The 16,848-nt window shown below is 37.2% G+C and overlaps 1 pseudogene; it reads right to left on the bottom strand.

Moving 5' to 3' along the window:
• Positions 1-5,101: 5,101 nt before the first annotated feature.
• LOC101129780 (large ribosomal subunit protein uL6-like) lies at positions 5,102-16,612 on the bottom strand (annotated as a pseudogene).
• Between the last annotated feature and the right edge of the window lie 236 nt (positions 16,613-16,848).

The raw sequence follows: 16,848 nt of genomic DNA, 5'->3' as shown, positions 1-16,848 counted from the left end.
TTCATAGTATAGCTTGGAATCAGATGGTATGATAACTTCAGGTTTGTTCTATTGTTTTGTTTTGTTGGCTTTTTAAAATTTTGTTGTTGTTTTTGTTGTTTTTGCTCATGATTACCTTGGCTATTTGGGGGGCTTGGAGTTGTTTTGTGGTTTTGAATCAATTTTAGGAATTTTTTTCCATATGAAAAATGACACTGGAATTTTGGTAAGTGTTTCATTGAATCTATAGATCATGCTAGGTAGTACGGATATTTTAACTTTATTAATTCTTTCATGCCATGAACACTGGATATTTTTCCATTTATTTGTGTCTCTTTAATTTCTTTCATTAAGGTTTTATTATTTTCTATGTACAGGTCTTGGTCACTTCCTTAAGTTAAATTTATTCCTAAATTTGTTTTAGCTATCATAAGTAGGATTGCTGTCTTGATTCTTTCTCAGAAAGTTTGTTGTGAGTGTAAAGAAATGCTACTAGTTTTTGCATGTTGATTTTTTACCTGCAGCTTTATTGAATTTGTTTATCATTTCTAAGTTTTTTTCTGAAATCTTTAGGGTTTTCTATATGTAAGTTCATGTTATCAGCAAACAATGACATTTTTACTTCTATTCTTATTTAGATGCCTTTTTTTTTTTTTTTCTCTTCCCTCATTTTTCTGGCAAGGTCTTCCAACTGTGTTGAATAGTAGTGATGAGAGTGGGTACTCCTGTCTTATTCTGAATCTTAGAGGAGAGGGTTCCAATTTGTCATCATTAAGTATTAGTATCACGTTAGCTTTGGGCTTATTATACATGGCCTTTATTGTGTTGAATTATATCCCTTATATACCTAATTTGTTAAATGTATTCATCATGAAAAGGTGTTTAATTTTGTCAACTGCTTTTTCTGCATCTAATGAGATGATCATATGATTTTTGTCTTTCTGTTAATGTGGTGTATTGTATTTATTGATTTACAAATGTTGATGCATTCTTGCATTGCAGAAAAAATCTCACTTGATCATGATGAATATCTTTTTAATGTGTTATTGAATTGGGTTTTCTAGTATTTTGTTGAGGATTTTTGCATCTGTTTACCAAGGATATTGGCCTGTAGTTTTCTTTTCTTGTGATTTTCTTATCTGGCTTTGGAATCAGAGTGATGCTAGCCTCATAAAAAGAGTTTGGAAGTATTTCCTCCTCTTTGATTTTTTGCAAAAGTGTATGGAGTATTGGTATTAGATATTCTTTAAATGTTTGGTAGAATTCACCAGTGAAGACATCAGGTCCTGGGCTTTTCTTTGATAGAAGACATTTTCAATCTCCTTGCTCACTGTTAGTCTGTTCAAATTTTCTCTTTCTTCATAATTCCATCTTAGTAGGTCATATGTGTCTAGGAATTTATCCATTTCTTCTAGATTATCCAGTTTGTTGAAATATAATTGTTCATAGTAGCCTCTCATGATCCTTTGTATTTCTGAGCTGCCAGTTGTAATGTCTTCTTCTTTCATTTCCGATTTTATTTATTTGAGTCTTCTCTTTTATTCCTTAGTCTAGCTAAAGGTTTATCAATTTTGTTTATCTTTAACAAAGCTAACTTTGTTTCATTAATCTTTGGTATTGTTTTTCTAGTCTCTATTTTATAATTTACTTCTGCTGTGATCTTTATTATTTCTTTTCTTCTATTAATATTGGGCATAGTTCGTTCTTTTTTTCTTTCCCTGAGTTCCTTGAGTGATGTTCAGTTGTATGTGTTTGTGATCATTTTTGTTTTTTGATGTAGATGTTACTGCTATAAACTTTCCTCTTAAAACTGCTTTTGCTGCATCTCATAAGTTGTGACATATTGTGTTCCCAATTTTTTGTCTCAATAAATTTTTAAATTTTGCTTTTTAATTTCATTTATCTATTGAATGTTCAAAAGCATATTGTTTTATTTCCTTATATTTGTGAATTTTCCAAAATTCCTCCTGTTACTGATTTCCAATTATATGCCATTGTAGTTGGAAAAGGTACTTTATATGATTTCCATTTTGTTAAATTTTCTAAGACTTGTATTCTGGCCTAACGTATGATCTATCCTGGAGAATGTTCACTGAATGTTTGGGAAGAACATGGATTCTGTTCTCTTGCGGGAAGATGCTCTGTAGATGTCTTTTAGGTCTATTTTATTGGTAAGTGATATTCAAATCCGATATTTTTTATTGTTTTTCTGTCTGAATGATTTTTTCATTATTAAAATGGTATATTGAAGTTCCTTATAATACAACTTATAAATTAAAAATAGAGAGTAAGTCAATAGATTCATAAAGCAAATTGTTATTCTTATCCACGTTTCCAAAACAAAGACACAAAAGCACCAAAAGAAAAAGTGATTGTGTTGAAAATGGGGAACACATTGAGGATATGGGACAAACTTAAATTCTCAGAGTTTATATCGGTATTGTTATTGTTATTGCTGTTTTATTGAACTGAATTATATAAATGAGAAAATTAAACAATCCTTATGACAAATCTCTTTTGGAGTTTATTGAACATACTACTGCCTCTCAGCTACAGAGACCACACTTTTTTGTATGCCAAGAACAACTACACATCATGTATAAAACTAAGGTCAAGTGTGCAGCAGATTTCAAGCAAATAATTATTCCCCAAAAGATAATTTTGCATATTTTTTGAAGGAAATTGGCCTCAATTTGTTGTTTCTTTTCAACAAAAATGTTAAGCTACACATGTTTTTTAGTTCATTTTAAATTTGTCTGAATAAAGCAATCCCTCCAACATATTTGCAGCGTTTTGCAACATCAGATGTTGCTTCCAGCTGCAAAAAAAAAAAAAAAAATTATCCTTTACGCTCCCTTATGCTCTAAACAATTTAGAATGTTTGCATCTGTAGAAACAGTAGCTGCATGTGGAGTCCGGTACCCGAGAGGTGGTTGTTTCTATACACTATTAGACTATATCAAAGACAGCATTGTCAAGTACTTAATGATTGGCTTTTCATGTGGGGCCCAACATTCCAACAGAGCCTTTATTATTCATACCAATCTGGCTTTAGTTCATCTTCTACAGACACTCCAGATTAAATTTTCTTTATTATCATTACAGAACTACATAAATAAGTGGCACATCTGTTCATGAAGTGGTTTATTATCTGTTCGGATGAGGTTCGAGATGAATAGAAAAAATAACTATAGAGGAGACAAATGCACCAAGGTTTATGCCCACTGTGGAATTCAAGACCAGTTATGTTATCTCTGAAAATCCTTTGGTCTCTCCCTTCCACTGAATGGGGAATTATTAACGAATGATTTGGTACCATTTATCATGAAGAAGAATGCAAAGCAGATAGAAATCAAACCAAAACAAATGCACAGAAACCTGGCACGTGATAAGGGCCTAATGACGACCTCACATTGTTCCATTCAATTTCAAGCCCATCTCTCCAAAAGAAAACTTGAAGAACTGTAAATATTTTACCAACAATCCCATATCAGATATTTCTCATGCAAAACAAGGCTGTATAAATAAATCTGTTGATTAGGAATGCATCAACACATTACAGCTGTGCCATTCACTTAGGGCTTACAACCCATCTTTTCTGTTACTATTAGGCTTACACCATTCATTTCAGAGCTAGCATAAGGCCTAGGCAGTCTGAAGAATTTATGCCAGCCCTGATCAGGTCTGCATTCAGGTATTTGTCTGCAACATACCTTGACTGTACTCCCAGTTTGCCATAGCTCAGTCATAAAATGTGCTACAAGTGGTTCATTTCTGCTAATACCAAAATAATAGTGAAAACAGAAATAACAATAATAATAATTACTCAAACTTTAATATAAAAATAAATCACCTGATAATCTTGTTAAAATGCAGATTCTGATTCACTAAGTCTGGGGTGGGGACTAAGATTGTATTTCTAACAAGCTCCCAATCTTGCCGATGTTTCTGGCATGTAGAAAATACTAGCGTGGAAATCGACCTATGGTATTTAATAATGCTAGCCACGTGTGACTTCTGAGCACTCAAACTGCAGCTACCCAAATGGAGATGTGCCCTAAGTATAAAATATACAACAGACATCAAATGCTTACTGCTCCCCAAAATACAATGTCATTAATATTTTGTATTGATTAAATGTGTAAAAGATTTTCATCTATGATGGTTAAATAAAATATATTATTTAATTTAATTTTACCTGTTTATATTTACTTTTTAAAATGTGGCAACTAGAAATTTTAAAATTATAGATATGGCTTGCACATTTCCACAATGCTGAGATGAACAATTTGTGAAATTTTTGTTTTGTTTCTTTAACATATATATGTTAAACATTACATACATCACCATACCTTATAAGATATCTTTGACATGATGCCTGGAGGTGGGATAACTCTATTCTTGCCACCAATCAAGTGGATGAACCTATTAAAATGCTTTCAACAGCAATGAAATCAAACAGCATTAAGCTATAAAGAAAAGTATTTGTTCAGGTAACAGTAAAATAAGACTGGCGTACTTAATTTGGGACTCTGACTCTATTTCTTTTTAATTCTCTTAGTTAGAGCCAATGCTCAGGCAAAGTGGCACATCGGCAACTGAAAAAAAAAATCCAGAGAAAAAGAGATAATATATTCCTTGAGTCTCTATTTTAAAAGCAAGGAAACTTTTCCAGAAACCATTAATAAATTTTAATTTCACCTCACTGTTTCAAACTGAGTCAGATCCTCAAACTTGAGCCAGTCCTTGTGAGCTGAAAATTGACATGTTCTTATTACCTTAGACAGAGTTGCTTGTATCAATCACTGATAAAATAAATGGAATTAACAAAGTTCACTTGAACTAATCATGACATATCCCCAGAAAAGTGAAGTTGATCTTCCAAAATGCAAGTCTATCACCTGATGGGAAATAAATAGGGTGGAGGAGGATAGACTCAAGACCACAACAGTAGGTGAGAACCTTCTCCTGTTATATAGGATTACTATTTTGGGAAAAGTATACTTGATAATGGTAATTATTTTCCAAATCAACAGGTCTTTTATTGCATCATTTAAATATCACAGTTAGTTATTTGGAATCATCTGGCATCTTGTTTATGTAACCAGACAACTGTTATATCTTACTCAGCTTGCTGAACTGTCCCTTTTTCAGAGACATAGATGCCATCCAAAATTTTTCTGATACTCTTGTTTTTAGCTGTTGTGGCTTGCTGAATCAAAGCAGTTGAATTTGAAACAAGTTCAATGTCATTTCCTTCCAGGATTAAGTCATCTTTCTGGGCTTGAGATATACTGAACAAGCAACACCTGGCCTCATCTGAACCCTGTGGAAATATATATATATATATATATATTTGAGATGGAGTTTTACTCTTGTTGCCCAGTCTGGAGTGTAATGGCGTGATCTCAGCTCACTGCAACCTCAGCCTCCTGGGTTCAAGTGATTCTCAGCCATTCGAGTAGCTGGGATTACAGATGCCCGTCAGCATGCCTGGCTAATTTTTTTGTAGTTTTAGTAGAGATGGGGTTTCACCATGTTGGCCAGGCTGGTCTCGAATTCCTGACCTCAGGAGATCCTCCTGCCTCAGCCTCCCAAAGTGCTGGGATTACAGGCATAAGCCACCTCACCCAGCCTTATCCAAGAAATGTCTGATTTCAAAAAGAGACCTATTCTCAGGGATAATGACATTGATGGGGAAGTGAGCATACACAGACCTCATACTGTAATGGAACTCCAGTGTAACACCTTTGATCATGTTCTGTATGTTACTACGAATAGCACAAACAGTAGCCACTTTCTTTCTATTTCCCCCCTTTTGTCAACCTTGAGCCTCTTCTTTTCCTTTCCAAGGAGACTAAGTTCTACACTGATGTGACTGAAGTCTCTCTGTAGGTTTCCTCTGGGGCCCTTCACAAAAACTACGCATCCCTTCAGAGTGATGTTGACATTTTCTGAAATATCAACAGTCTGCCGAGAATGGTCTTCATTCTCACAGTAAATGCGGCAAACTGGTAAAAATTTTTATAACAAATATATATATATTTAAATTAGAACCCAGAATCCTATCACTTCATAATATGATATTGCTGACTCACTCCAAACAGCTCTTCAGGCATGCACATATGCATAAATTGTGTAAACTATATATACTTAACTGTAACCTTTTTTCCTATGCAATCTGCTGTAGAAATCTTTTCATTTAGATTTATATGACCATTTTTGCCAATTAAAATACCCCATTGTAAGCAAATGCTTTAGTTTAGAACTTTCCAGTAAGCATGCCATGAATGGACTTCAGGTACATCTCAAGCTGTTAATCCACTTGGTCCTCAGTGTAGCCAGGTGAAGCCAGGGGCTTCCCAGCATATAGCTTTATTAGAGCAAGATTCTGATGGGCCTGCTCAATGATAAAATTTGTAAAGCATAGCCACTAATTTCCACCAGTTTTTGATGTTTCTGTTATTTCGAATTTTTCATTATTAGAAACAAATTACTATAAATATTATTAATCATATATTTTTTCCCAGTTGTCGGTTCTGGCAATAAAATTTTAGACAGTTGTATTTTCAGCAGGTTTTTTTAAGGCTGCAAGAAATAGACATGCATAACACTTTTTAAGTATTAGAACTTTAGCATTGAGACATATGAAGATGTAGAAGGATAGTGGTTACATTCCCATCAGCTGTTTATCAAGACCCTCATCAAGTTCATTTGATATCACTTGGAATAACAATTAGAAATAAGGTGATCTGCTCACTAGACTTGCTAATATTTAGACATCCTAAAGTGGAGTAATGTCAAAGCAGTACAGAGGAGGTTGGCTTCCCTAATATTCAGCTAAGCTATGGATGGTTTGAGCCAGTACTTGTTCCATGGGTACCAGAGGTGTTTCCATTCAAATTTCCCAGGGGTGTGTGTGTGTGTGTGTGTGTGTGTGTGTGTGTGTGTGTACTTCCAGCACATAAAAGAGAGGCAGAGAAGTAGGCAGGCAGTAGGCAGACAAAAAACACAGGCAGACAAACAACATTTTCTGATGATAATGGCTGAGCTTAAAATATTTTTAAAAGGTTAGAAACCTAAAACAACACTTTTCCAAAAATTCATATTATTAGTTCCATTTTACAAAGAAGGTAGAGGAGGCTCAAAGACTAACAAAAGCAGAAAGTCTTCAGAGTGATCCTTGACTCAAAATTCTACACTCTCTATCTGAAGCCAGCTTTATTATCCAGAAAGGAACTGGTAGTGATGCAGGACAAGAAAGGCCCAAAATTGAGGCTTAGCCTGGGAGGGTTTTTGGCTCTACCCAGGGGTTCTTGGCTTTGCCCAGTGAAGAATTCAAGGGTGAACTGGTGGTGTTAAACAGCAACTTTTATTGAAGCAGCAGTGTACAGCAGCCAGCAGAGGTACTGCTCCTTGCAGAGTAGGACTACCCCATAGGCAGTGTGCCCAGAGTGGCAGCTCAAAGGCATGTCTGCATGCATATTTATACCTACTTTAAATTATATGCAGAAATTCATAGGAAAAGAGTGACAACTTCAAGTTGTTTGGTCATTATCATAGAAAAAGGCAGCAACTTCCAGATGTTGCCATGGCAATGGTAAACTAATGTGGTCCACTGGTGGGGTTTGTCTTATGGAAAGCTGTTTTCCCCGCTGGACCTGTTTTAGCTCATTCTCTATTTGGCCTGGTGTCTGAGCCCCACCTCCAGAGTCAAGTAGCATGGGCTGCCCAGTTGCCATTTTCTAAATTCATGGAAAAAGTTCGTGTTGATTTGGGTGAAACTTGAGCTTGATAGAAAAGAACAATTTGGCAAGTTCGTATTCAGTGAACTGCATGATGAAGATGCCAGATCCACATTAGCATAGCACAATCTCAAATGACTGTACAGTAGTCCTCCATGAAAAATGGCTACATTAATGATTGCTTACTGATCAGTCTAAGTTCTAGGATAAGATTTGCTAGGAACATCCCTGAGAGGCCTTGAGTTGCTCAGCACTAGTACTATACAGTATGGATTTTATGTGGTGTTCATCATTGTCTTATACATTCAGACTATATAAAGGTTGCCAATAAGCAAACATAGAATCAGCTGGGTCAACTACATCTTGATATTAAATTCTGTAGAAATTGATAAATAAGCTCTAAAGTTACAATGATTTATCAGAATGATTAAAGCCATAATTTTTACACCATTGATTTTAACCACACAGACACTGCTGCTGAAAGGAGCCAATCATGTATAGCTTACCTGAAAAACAAAATTTTAAAACTTTGTAATAATGTTAAATATATTCATGTAAAAAATGGATCTGACATGGGCAAAACATGCAGAATACACATATGCACCAACAGTCACTTTATTACGAATACTTTGTTGGCTCCTTGTTTTCTGAATAACCAAAGTGGGCAAGGAGACTCTAACTTTCTCCATAATAACACTTTTGAGATCACTTTATTCACCAAATATTGCTTCAGTTTCTATTATGTGCCAGGCAGACAAAAGGATGCAACATTGAGCAACATGGATATCCCCCTACCTTCAAAGAGCCTGAAGTCTAGAGAGAGACAAACAATTACAATTGTTTATCTGACTATTACTAGACAGTGTAATGGGAACTCTGCTTGGAAAAGAGGAAGGCATGGTTACTCCTAACCTACATTTTGGAGGAGCGACTTCTTATCCGATCTAACAAAAAAGTTAGGTAAAGAATGGTAAGAATAAGAGAATATCCTGTGAAAAGGCCAGAAGTTCAGAGAAAAAGATTCATTCAGGGAACTGCAAATATTCAGGCATGTCTAGAACATAAAGTCTAAGTGGAGAATGGTGTAAAAACCTCAAGAGGTTGAAGAAATAAGCTACAAGCACATCACAAACTCCAAAGCAATTAAATAATTTGGACATTATTCTGAGGGCAATTGAGAGCAAGGTTGCCAGATAAAATGTAGAAGGCCCAGCTAAATGTGAATTTCAAATAAACAACAAATAACTTTTTTAGTATAAATATGTCTTAATTACTAAAAACATACTATTAAAAATCATTGTTTATTTGAAATCCAAATAACTGGGTATTCTGTGTTTGTATTTACTTAATCTGACAACCTTCATAGGAAGCCACTAAAGGAGTTTAAGCAGAAGAGTTAAATGATATAATTTGAGCTTTAGAGAGATACCACTGGTTGTGATATAGAAAACAAATTCATTCATTTGTTCACCTATGACATCATTTTTTGAGCAGGCACCTTTTATTCCAGGCAAAGATTTAACTAAGACACAAATCTGTAATTCCAAAAAAAACTTAGGGCAGTGTCTTTTGAGGAGCATCCTTCCTATTTTTGCCATATTTTCCCTTCCTGTATTGATACTTACGCTGTAGTATGTAGACTGGTTGACTGTATAGCACACTGACTATGGAGCCAGAGAATCTGGATTCAGTCTCTGACTTCCTCTACTCATGAATTGTGCAAGATACTTAACCTCTTATGTCTCAGTCTCTTTATCTGGCAAGAAAGAATATAATGTTTTCTGCAAATTGTAGGGATCAAATGAGTTAATGTATGTAAAGCCCTTAGAACAGTGTCTGACACAGAATAAACTTTATGAAAGCATCCATTCTTACTCTAAGTATCAACTTACATTTTCTTTGATCGTCTGAAGCTTTCTTCTCTCAACTCGTCAAAGTTATTCTCCGTCCAGCTTTGTTCCATTGCTGGTGAGGAACTGCGTTCCTTTAGAGGAGGAAAGGCGCTCTGCTTTTTAGAGTTTCCAGTTTTTCTGCTCTGTTTTTTCCCCATCTTTGTGGTTTTATCTACTTTTCATTTTTGATGATGGTTACGTACAGATAGGTTTTTGTTGTGGATGCCCTTTCTGTTTGTTAGTTTTCCTTCTGACAGACAGGACCCTCAGCTGCAGGTCTGTTGGAGTTTGCTAGACAGTCCACTCCAGACCCTGTTTGCCTGGGTATCAGCAGTGGTGGCTTCAGAACAGCGCATTTTCATGAACCGTGAATGCTGCTGTCTGATTGTTCCTCTGGAAGTTTTGTCTCAGGGGAGTACTCGGCCTGTGAGGGGTCAGTTTGCCCCTACTGGGGGGTGCCTCCCAGTTAGGTTGCTCGGGGGTCAGGCGACAGGAACCCACTTGAGGAGGCAGTCTGCCCGTTCTCAGATCTCCAGCTGCATGCTGGGAGAACCAATGCTCTCTTCAAAGCTGTCAGACAGGGACATTTAAGTCTGCAGAGGTTACTGCTGTCTTTTTGTTTGTCTGTGCCCTGCCCCCAGAGGTGGAGCCTACAGAGGCAGGCAGGCCTCCTTGAGCTGTGGTGGGCTCCACCCAGTTGGAGCTTCCCAGCAGCTTTGTTTACCTAAGCAAGCCTGGGCAATGGCGGGCGCCCCTCCTCCAGCCTCGCTGCCTCCTTGCAGTTTGATCTCAGACTGCTGTGCTAGCAATCAGCAAGACTCCGTGGGCATAGGACCCTCCGAGCCAGGTGCGGGATATTATCTCCTGGTGCGCCGTTTTCTAAGCCCGTCAGAAAAGCACAGTATTAGGGTGGGAGTGACCCGATTTTCCAGGTGCCATCTATCACCCCTTTCTTTGACTATGAAAGGGAACTCCCTGACCCCTTAACTACTCCAAGCTACAGGAGGAAATTCAAACCAAAGGCAAAGAAGTTAAAAACTTTGAAAAAAATTTAGATGAATGTATAACTAGAATAACCAATACAGAGACGTGCTTAAAGGAGCTGATGGAGCTGAAAGCCAAGGCTTGAGAACTACGTGAAGAATGCAGAAGCCTCAGAAGCCAATGAGATCAACTGGAAGAAAGGGTATCAGTGATGGAAGATAAAATGAATGAAATGAAGTGAGAAGGGAAGTTTAGAGAAAAAAGAATAAAAAGAAACGAACAAAGCCTCCAAGAAATATGGGACTATGTGAAAAGACCAAATCTACGTCACATTGGTGTACCTGAAAGTGATGGGGAGAATGGAACCAAGTTGGAAAACACTCTGCAGGATATTATGCAGGAGAACTTCCCCAATCTAGCAAGGCAGGCCAACATTCACATTCAGGAAATACAGAGAATGCCACAAAGATACTCCTTGAGAAGAGCAACACCAAGACACATAATTGTCAGATTCACCAAAGTTGAAATGAAGGAAAAAATGTTAAGGGCAGCCAGAGAGAAAGGTCAGGTTACCCACAAAGGGAAGCCCATCAGACTAACAGCGGATCTCTCCGCAGAAACTCTACAAGCCAGAAGAGAGTGGGGGCCAATATTCAACATTATAAAAGAAAAGAATTTTCAACCCAGAATTTCATATCCAGCCAAACTAAGCTTCATAAGTGAAGGAGAAATAAAATATTTCACAGACAAGCAAATGCTGAGAGATGTTGTCACCACCAGGCCTGCCCTAAAAGAGCTCCTGAAGGAAGCGCTAAACATGGAAAGGAACAACCAGTACCAGCCACTGCAAAATCATGCCAAATTGTAAAGACCATTGAGGCTAGGAAGAAACTGCATCAACTAATGAGCAAAATAACCAGCTAATATCATAACGACAGGATCAAATTCACACATAACAATATTAACTTTAAATGTGAATGGACTAAATGCTCCAATTAAAAGACACAGACTGGCAAATTGGATAAACAGTCAAGACCCATCAGTGTGCTGTATTCAGGAAACCCATCTCACGTGCAGAGACACACATAGGCTCAAAATAAAAGGATGGAGGAAGATCTACCAAGCAAATGGAAAACAAAAAAGGCAAGGGTTTGCAATCCTAGTCTCTGATAAAACAGACTTTAAACCAACAAAGATCAAAAGAGACAAAGAAGGGGTAAAGGGATCAATTCAACAAGAAGAGCTAACTATCCTAAATACATATGCATCCAATACAGGAGCACCCAGATTCATAAAGCAAGTTCTGAGTGACCTACAAAGAGACTTAGACTCCCACACAATAACCATGGGAGACTTTAACACCCCACTGTAAACATTAGACAGATCAACGACACAGAAAGTTAAAAAGGATACCCAGGAATTGAACTCAGCTCTGCACCAAGCAGACATAATAGACATCTACAAAACTCTCCACCCCAAATCAACAGAATATACATTTTTTTCAACACCACACCACACCTATTCCAAAATTGACCACATAGTTGGAAGTAAAGCTCTCCTCAGCAAATGTAAAAGAACAGAAATTATAACAAACTGTCTCTCAGACCACAGTGCAATCAAACTAGAACTCAGGATTAAGAAACTCACTCAAAACTGCTCAACTACATGGAAACTGAACAACCTGCTCCTGAATGACTACTGGGTACATAACAAAATGAAGGCAGAAATAAAGATGTTCTTTGAAACCAACGAGAACAAAGACACAACATAACAGAATCTCTGGAACACATTCAAAGCAGTGTGTAGAGGGAAATTTATAGCACTAAATGCCCACAAGAGAAAGCAGGAAAGATCCAAAATTGACACTCTAACATCACAATTAAAAGAACTAGAAAAGCAAGGGCAAACACATTCAAAAGCTAGCAGAAGGCAAGAAATAACTAAAATCAGAGCAGAACTGAAGGAAATAGAGACACAAAAAACTCTTCAAAAAATTAATGAATCCAGGAGCTGGTTTTTTGAAAGGATCAACAAAATTGATAGACCGCTAGCAAGACTAATAAAGAAGAAAAGAGAGAAGAATCAAATAGACTCAATAAAAAATGATAAAGGGGATATCACCACCGATCCCACAGAAATACAAACTACCATCAGAGAATACTACAAACACCTCTACGCAAATAAACTAGAAAACCTAGAAGAAATGGATAAATTCCTGGACACATACACCCTCCCAAGACTAAACCCGGAAGAAGTTGAATCTCTGAATAGACCAATAACAGGCTCTGAAATTGTGGCAATAATCAATAGCTTATCAACCAAAAAGAGTCCAGGACCAGATGGATTCACAGCGGAATTCTTCCAGAGGTACAAGGAGGAACTGGTACCATTCCTTCTGAAACTATTCCAATCAATATAAAAAGAGGGAATCCTCCCTAACTCATTTTATGAGGCCAGCATCATCCTCATACCAAAGTGTGGCAGAGACACAACCAAAAAAGAGAATTTTAGACCAATATCCTTGATGAATATTGATGCAAAAATCCTCAATAAAATACTCGCCAACCAAATCCAGCAGCACATCAAAAAGCTTATCCACCATGATCAAGTGGGCTTCATCCCTGGGATGCAAGGCTGGTTCAATATATGCAAATCAATAAATGTAATCCAGCATATAAACAGAACCAAAGACAAAAACCACATGATTATCTCAATAGATGCAGAAAAGGCCTTTGAGAAAATTCAACAACCCTTCATGCTAAAAACTCTCAATAAATTAGGTATTGATGGGATGTATCTCAAAATAATAAGAGCTATCTATGACAAACCCACAGCCAATATACTGAATGGGCAAAAACTGGAAGCATTCCCTTTGAAAACTGGCACAAGACAGGGTTGCCCTCTCTCACCACTCCTATTCAACATAGTGTTGGAATTTCTGGCCAGGGCAATTAGGCAGAAGAAGCAAATAAAGGGTATTCAATTAGGAAAAGAGGAAGTCAAATTGTCCCTGTTTGCAGAAGACATGATTGTATATCTAGAAAACCCCATTGTCTCAGCCCAAAATCTCCTTAAGATGATAAGCAACTTCAGCAAAGTCTCAGGATACAAAATCAATGTGCAAAAATCACAAGCATTCTTATACACCAATAACAGACAAACAGAGAGCCCAATCATGAGTGAACTCCCATTCACAATTGCTTCAAAGAGAATAAAATACCTAGGAATCCAACTTACAAGGGACGTGAAGGACCTCTTCAAGGAGAACTACAAACCACTGCTCAATGAAATAAAAGAAGATATAAAGAAATGGAAGAACATTCCATGCTCATGGGTAGGAAGAATCAATATCGTGAAAATGGCCATACTGCCCAAGGTAATTTATAGATTCAATACCAGCCCCATCAAGCTACCAATGACTTTCTTCACAGAATTGGAAAAAACTACTTTAAAGTTCATATGGAACCAAAAAAGAGCCTGCATTGCCAAGTCAATCATAAGCCAAAAGAACAAAGCTGGAGACATCACGCTACCTGGCTTCAAACTATACTACAAGGCTACAGTAACCAAAACAGCATGGTACTGGTACCAAAACAGAGATATAGATCAATGGAACAGAACAGAGCCATCAGAAATAACGCCGCATATCTACAACTATCTGATCTTTGACAAACCTGAGAAAAACAAGCAATGGGGAAAGGATTCTCTATTTAATAAATGGTGCTGGGAAAACTGGCTAGCCTTATGTAGAAAGCTGAAACTGGATCCCTTCCTTACACCTTATACAAAAATTAATTCAAAATGGATTAAAGACTTAAACGTTAGACCTAAAACCATAAAATCCCTAGAAGAAAACCTAGGCATTACCATTCAGGACATAGGCATGGGCAAGGACTTCATGTCTAAAACACCAAAAGCAATGGCAACAAAAGCCAAAATTGACAAATGGAATTTAATTAAACTAAAGAGCTTCTGCACAGCAAAAGAAACTACCATCAGAGTGAACAGGCAACCTACAAAATGGGAGAAAATTTTCGCAACCTACTCATCTGACAAAGGGCTAATATCCAGAATCTACAATGAACTCAAACAAATTTACAAGAATAAAACAACCCCATCAAAAAGTGGACGAAGGACATGAACAGACACTTCTCAAAAGAAGACATTTATGCAGCCAAAAAACACATGAAAAAATGCTCATCATCACTGGCCATCAGAGAAATGCAAATCAAAACCACAATAAGATACCATCTCACACCAGTTAGAATGGCAATCATTAAAAAGTCAGGAAACAACAGGTGCTGGAGAGGATGTGGAGAAATAGGAACACTTTTACACTGTTGGTGGGACTGTAAACTAGTTCAACCATTGTGGAAGCCAGTGTGGTGATTCCTCAGGGATCTAGAACTAGAAATACCATTTGACCCAGCCATCCCATTACTGGGTATATACCCAAAGGACTATAAATCATGCTGCTATAAAGACACATGCACACATATGTTTATTGTGGCACTATTCACAATAGCAAAGACTGGGAACCAATCCAAATGCCCAACAATGATAAACTGGATTAAGAAAATGTGGCACATATACACCATGGAATACTATGCAGCCATAAAAAATGATGAGTTCATGTCCTTTGTAGGGACATGGATGAAATTGGAAACCATCATTCTCAGTAAACTATTGCAAGGACAAAAAACCAAACACCACATGTTCTCACTCCTAGGTGGGAATTGAACAATGAGAACACATGGACACAGGAAGGGGAACATCACACTCTGGGGACTGTCGTGGGGTCTGGGGAGCGGGGAGGGATAGCATTAGGAGATATACCTAATGCTACACGAGGAGTTAATGGGTGCAGCACACCAGCATGGCACATGTATTCATATGTAACTAACCTGCACATGTGCACATGTACCCTAAAACTTAAAGTATAATAGTAATTTTAAAAAAACTTCCATTTTCTTCAAGTACAATTTTTTTTAACTTAAATAAACTTACCTAAAAGCAAAACGTTGTATCATGATTACAAGTGGAAAATTAATTATTTCATTTGCCGTGAATAGAAGTTCATAGCATAAATTCAACTTAAAAATACAATAATAACAACAAACAATCATACTGGATTTATTATTTTACAAAATAACAATGAGACATGTTTTTTAAACCTCACTGTTGCATTTTACAGAAGTGGAAATTGAGGCTCAGAAGAGAAGAGATTTTCCTTGGTCATAGTGACTTAAGCACGCAGCAGGGGGATATATCTGTGGTCATTAATTCCTAATTCAGGGCTTTCTCCAATGTATCTGTGGCTGTTCTATCATAAAGCTTTAGCGTACATACCTGCAGAGCTGCATAGCTTTGGACCTTTAATTTTTCTAAAAGTCCTGTAGTCGAGTATTACTGCCTGTACTACCATTTCTGAACCTTTCTTTATTGTTCCCTGTCATTCTTTTCGCTGAGCTTTCTAAAATTCCATCTCACTCAGCCCTTAAGAGAGGAGTAAAATTCTCATCTCACTGGAGCAGGAGAAGAGCTCTCTAGCTGCTATTCCTGTGGTCAGGCGAGATGGACCTTCCCATTGAAGAAAGTTCAGAAGAAGCTTCTAGATACACACATACACACACACATGCACACACACACTTTTCTGCACCTATCAATACCTCTCTTTTAACATTAGATTCCTCCTCTTTACGCTTCCATTGGCTCCTTTCTTTTTCACTCCCTCTTCTGTTCTATTTTAGTTTTTCCTGGTTCTGAGCTCCTGGAGGCAGGCAAAGTAGGAAGTAAAATACATCAGCAGGCTTAATGCAAAGATAGACAAATGTTGCAATTGCCAAAATCAAAATATTCACTCATATACCACCTAAAATTACTCTGGTTGACATACATCAGAAAAGTCTGCTGAAAAGAATCCTGTCCCCAGAATTCTAGGCAAACAAGGAGTGAAGAGCTGAAACCCCAGTCGTCTGACACCGAGAAAGCAGCACCTCTCCAAGTAGACATGCTGATGACCAAGGACAAACTTTTTATTTTTCTATGGGAGGCCTTTTCACATGTAGTGATGATTTATAAGCTTTCAAAATAAACGATGCCCTAATAATGCAAGTACATACAACTAGCACCATTCAGTGGCCTGTATTTATGTGCTAGATTTTTACAAGTCAAGGGGTCCTCATAAGGATTTTGATAAAGAAATGTAATTCATACCTGGATGGCTGCAGCAAGCATTTAAAATACAA

The sequence above is a fragment of the Gorilla gorilla genome, chromosome 4 (genome assembly GCF_029281585.2).
Source record: "Gorilla gorilla gorilla isolate KB3781 chromosome 4, NHGRI_mGorGor1-v2.1_pri, whole genome shotgun sequence".
NCBI classification, from domain to species: domain Eukaryota; kingdom Metazoa; phylum Chordata; class Mammalia; order Primates; family Hominidae; genus Gorilla; species Gorilla gorilla.
The sequence above is the reverse complement of the archived record's forward strand: the minus strand, read 5'-3'. Positions and strand labels throughout refer to the sequence as shown.